Below are 6,000 nucleotides of genomic sequence, written 5' to 3' on the forward strand. Positions count from 1 at the left end.
ACACTTTCTTGACAGCAGGCCACCTGCTCCACAGCCACACTATTTCTTCTATTTTAGAAATACACCATGACCCACAGTAATTAGAACCAGTCTGTGGATACAGGACTTAAATAGAGAAACTATTTATTTACCGTAAGTGTTAACAAACACTTTGCTCCACCCTAGATGTTCGATCAGTGATACTTAACATTGTATATCAAATGGGCACAATTCTAGCAGTGTAGGCACATACCTAAGAACACACAACGTTTTTTCCACATGTCCTCACAAAAGTTATACGTATATGAACAATAACACCTAAAGTTTGAATTCGTGGGACTTTAGTTAATTAGTTGTAAGCCAATCCATCATTATCTCCTCTGTGATCAATAGTTCAATAATCTGCCCATGCATATATTTTCCTTCAATGTGCAGTGCATGCTAAACTTAATAATGTGCAACAACCAGAGTGTGATCTTTATCTTTTGATTGTGGAGTCAGAACATTTGAAGAAGGCTTTGCTTTAGCAGTAAAATGGGCTTGCTTGACAAAATTTCATAGCAGGAGTCAATAATACCGTCTACTAGAATCTACTGATAAATACATCCAGCAACAACGTAACGACCAAACGTATTTACTTTATTTAAAATGAGCTTAACAATACATATGGTTCACGTTGTCAATACGAATTAGAAGTACAATAGTAACCTGCCAACTTTGATATATATTTATCATGTCCATTGCTAAAACACCATGCTAATATTTTGAATTGCATTCTAACGTAAACAAACTCATGATCTATGTACTCAGTTTCAATTAGTCAAGATTTTACGTACCTAGAACTTTGTAAATTTATCATTGCTATTTAATGGATTTATTATCTACATTGAGGAAAAGATGCAACCATGGAAATCGTAAGAATTACCCTTTTTAACCATTAAATAAATATAATGCCGTTAATTCTTAGTTATATTATTAGCATTCAATTACAATTTTTATAAAAAAAAAATGCATATATATTTATAGATAGATAGATATAAATCTTTGATGATCCCACAAAGTAAATCAAGTATAATTTTTTTTTTATATGCATGTCATGTTTGCAAGGACACTACAAAAGGATCAATAGAATAATTAACAAGAAATCAGAAACTCGATCCAAATACATTGAAAGAATAACTAACGGGAAATCGGAAACTGGATGAAACTGCATTAAACTAACCTCAAAGAATAATTAACGAGAATTGGGAAACTTGATGCAAATGCATTGAACTAACCTAAAAGAATAATTAACGGAAAATTGGGAAATAGATGGTATTGAAATAACCTCAAAAAATAATTAACATGAAATCATAAACTGGAAGCAACTGCATTAAACTAATCTCAAAGAATAATTAACAGGAAATTGGAAACTGGATGCAAATGCATTGACCTAACCTAAAAAAATAATTAACAGGAAATCGGAAACTGAATTCAAATGCATTGTCCTAACCTCAAATAATAATTAACGGGAAATCAAAAATTGGATGCAAATGCATTTTAAACTTAAAAAATAAGTAATGGGAAATCAAAAAATTAATGTAACTGCATTGACCTAACCTCAAAGAAAAATAAGTAATGAGAAATCAAAAAATGGATACAACTGCATTGAATTAACCCCAAAAAAGAATAATTACAGGAAATCGTAAACTGGTGCAACTGTATTGGACTAACTTCAAAGAATAATTAACCGGAAATCGAAAGAATAGCTAACGAGAAATCAAAAACTGAATACAACTACTTTGAAGTAACCCAAAAAAGAATAATTAACGAGAAATTGAAAAATTGATGCAACTACGTTGAATTAACCCCAAAAAAGAATAATTAACGAGAAATCAAAAACTTGATGCAACGAACTGTATTAAACTAACCTCAAAGAATCATTAATGAGAAATCGAAAACTATATGCAAATGCATTAAATTAACCTTAAAAAATAATTAACGAAAAGTCAGAAATTGGATACAAATGTATTGAACTAATCTAAAAAAATAATTAATGGAAAATCGAAAACTGGATGCAAATGCATTGAACTAACTTTATTGAATAATTATAGGGGAATCGGGAGCTGGATGCAAATGCATTGAACTAACCTCAAAGAATAATTAACGAAAAATCGAAAACCTGATGTAAATGCATTAAACTAACCTCAAAGAATAATTAACGGGAAATCTGAAACTAGATGCAAAAGCATTTAACTAATCTCATAGATTAATTAACGAGAAATCAGAAACTGGATGCAAATGCATTGAACTAATATCAAATAATAATTAACAGAAAATCGTAAACTGGATGCAAATGCAATAAACTAAACTCAAAAAATCAGAAATGAGAAATCAGAAACTGGATGTAAATTAATAACTACATTGAACTAACCTCTAAGAAGAATTAACGAAAAATCATAAACTAGCATAGATGTCAATGCATTAAACTAACCTCAAAGAATAATTTACGGGAAATTTGATGCAAATTCGTTGAACTAACCTCAAAGAATAATTATTAGGAATCATAAACAAGATGCAAATGCATTAAACTTACATCAAAGAAGAATAATTAACAGGAAATCGGAAACTGGATGCAACTGCATTAAACTAACCTTAGAGAATAATTAACGGGAAATCGGAAACGAAATGAAAATGCATTGAAAAACCTCAAAGAGTGATTAACGAGAAATTGAAAACTAGATGAAAATGCATTAAACTAACCATAAAACATAGTTGTATTATTAGTAGTGGGAATGTCTCGACATTTAAAATGGTGTTTATCATATCTCTCTTTCGCATGATTGAGAATGTTTTTCTATTCAAGTAGCTTCAATATGATATTCTCCTCATTTGGTATTCTCACAAAACTCCAGTCAAGCTACTATTATTAAACAACAAAAAGAAGTCGAAAGGTTTTAACAAGGGTGAGTTATTTATATATTTCTATGGAGGGTGGGGTTTTCAGGTGCAAGAAATGTAGATGAGTGATCAATATAATATTCATATCTCATAACTGTATAATTGCAAGTATTTTTCATAATTGTTTAATAGTTAGGAGAAATAAGTAGAAGTCTCAAACTATAAAAAAGGAAAGATAAACCCAATAGCTTTTACAAGTAAAACCCTTACATTCCCTTCTCTAAATTTGATATTTCTTGCAATATTTCAGAAGAATAAGGAGAGTAACCATGGTTAATCCCACCAAGTCTTGCAAGGCTAAAGGGTCTGATCTACGTGTTCACTTCAAGAACACTAGATAGACAACACATTCAATCAAAAAGATTTAACTGGGGAAGGCAAAAAGGTATTTGGAGGATATGCTAGCAGACAAACTAGAAAGAGGTTGGGCATTTTTGTAGGGGTGTTGGGCGTACTGCCCAAGCAAAGAATCGCCATTCAAATGGGCAAGGGCGCTAGCCAGTGAAATCTGCCAAATTCATTCTTGACTTGCTGAAAAATGCATAGAGCAATCTTTATATATATATAATAGCAGTTCCTTTTCTTGGTCTGTGAGTGTGTCCACGTAATCAAATTTTAAGTACCCTATTTACTCACGAGAAATCAGGATGGATTAAGAAAAAAAAACGGAGAAAAAGCTGGTGAACACCTTAAAAAGTCTGCAAAACCCACCGAATCTTTGTTTCGTATGAAACTCTTCTAGAATCAATTGCAGAAATTATGAATGTCGGGGATTACCATGGGCAGCTTTTCTTTTATTCACTCCAAACTCACTCTTCAATCTTATTTTATGTTAGCTGATTTATGGGAGTCTTTTAAAGAATGGAGTGCTTTTGGCGCTAGGGCACCTTTAATACTCAATGATAGTGACGATGTTGTTCAATACTATGTGCCTTATGTATCTGATGTTCAAATATATAGCGACTCGATGAAATCGCCTGAGTTAAGGTATTGACTTTGTTCAGAATGATGGGTTTTGGATTATCGCGTATGTTGTTTTCTTATTCGAACTAATTTGATTATTTGTTTTTGAAATAATTATTTTTTATGAATTCAGATCCATTTGGTCCTTCGGTAAGATATAACTGTTTTCTAGAGGAAAATGACTAGGAAGAATTCGCTAAGATGGTTCATGATGACTACATAGTCACGAGAAATCAGGAGGAAAAAAAAAGAAGGAAACAATGAATCGGAAAAAAAAAAAAAAAAAAAACAACAAAAACTGCTGTAGAGGTCTCCCACTCAGAATGGAAGGTTAACTCTAACCTCAACCGCTTTTCGAACCTGGTAAGAGAAACTCTAAAAGAGTTTTTGTTTTGTTTATTTTTCACGGTGCTGTAAAATCATTCGTACCTGAAGTGCAACGGAGCTTGAAATCAGCTACTTTTCTTCTTCGCTCGGCTTTGCTTTCTCCAAAACCCATCATTCTCATTAATTGTTTCTTTTCCTTTTTCAGATTCCCTTATCCTGTTTATATATACCCTATGGAACTAAAGTATTATGTGCCTTCTCCAAAACATTCTCCAAAACATTATTATATGCTCATTAATTGTTTCTTTTCCTTTTTCAGATTCCCTTCATTGCTATATGTCTTGTAAGGAAAGTTGCCCCACATTATTGAAAGATTTTTCCAAGGAAATGACTAGAATGAGGATAGGAATAAGGATACACGTAAACTGAAGTGGCATAAGGTAATTTGTTTTTCATAGAAAAGATGAAGGATACTCACTCATCATCACTTGCATCTGCGATGAAACTAAATGTTGAGCAGTTGATGGTACGTCTTTGTAGGTACTTTGGGCCATCAAGGATTTGGACAAAAAGTGGCTGCTGCTTCAGAAGCGGAAGAGCGCTCTTTAGTCATACTATAAGAGAATAGTCAAGACGGGTTTATGATCTAACCAGACTCAATTTAAACCAGAAGCTTTTCGAATCAATCATCGATTCGCTTAAGACCGCAGAAACAGAAAGAGAGGTTGATGATGTCGACTCAAAGTTTAATTTGCATTTTCCTCCAGGGGAAGTTGGTGTGGATGAAGGACAATTTAAGAGGCCTAAGAGAAAATCCCATTATAGTATTTGTAGTAAGACTAGGCTTTAGGTTAAATAATTAAAATAGTTTTGGCGGTTATTGCAAGTTATGAAAAAGAAAAAGGGTTCCGGGATTTCTAAGACAACGTATGATAAGGTTGCTGACAGTTTTCAAAAGGATGGGTTGCTGGATGATTTGGACAAGTTGAAGGGAATGTATAGTAATAGTCAGGCTGAGAATTCTATGAAGCAAGTGGCTTCTAGGATTTCTAATGTTATTAATGAAAAAGATTGGTTTGATTTCCCCAAATGACGTCCAACGTAAGATACTTGATATCAACCGTATTTGGTCTCCCCGGTTAATTAAAATGGTAGTTGAGAAGGTGGTTGGTAATCCACAGAAAATTCTTCTCTTCTTCGGTGGTTTCAAGTTACTTTCTCTTTTAAACCCGATTACTTCTTATATGATGCTTGGTTAAGGTTTTAGCCCATTCACACAATTTTTCGTTACATTGGGTGCATGCCTTTTGGCGTATTGTTGTGGAAATGAAGGCATGTGGTCATGAAATGGAGATGGAGACATATTCTTTTGTTATGCTACTGTTTTGTAAGAGAAGCAACTTATTGAGGATGCTTTGGGAGTTGTATGAGTACAAGATGGGTTCTACGCAACTAAGCCTCCCGCTCGGATGGCGTGTCTCTCTTCAAATGTTGTAGAGTGGGGTAGAGAGTTAGATTTGCGGTTGTTTTCTAAAGTTGTGGAGACTTTCACCGAGGGTGGATATAGCCCGACAACGTCTATTTTTGATGAAGTTGTTAAGTCATTGATCGTGTTGAAAAAAAAGTGAAGGAATGTGATAAAATCCTCAAGGCCATGGAAAAAGGAGGATCGCGCACCTTCCAAAGTGAACTTGACAATAAAATCATCTACCATCTTGCTACTTGTCGGAGGTGAAGCAGTTTTGATGATGAGTGAGATGAAAGCATCCGACACATTCCCGATTCCAAGAC

The sequence above is a fragment of the Coptis chinensis genome, chromosome 1 (genome assembly GCF_015680905.1).
Source record: "Coptis chinensis isolate HL-2020 chromosome 1, ASM1568090v1, whole genome shotgun sequence".
Lineage (NCBI taxonomy): Eukaryota > Viridiplantae > Streptophyta > Magnoliopsida > Ranunculales > Ranunculaceae > Coptis > Coptis chinensis.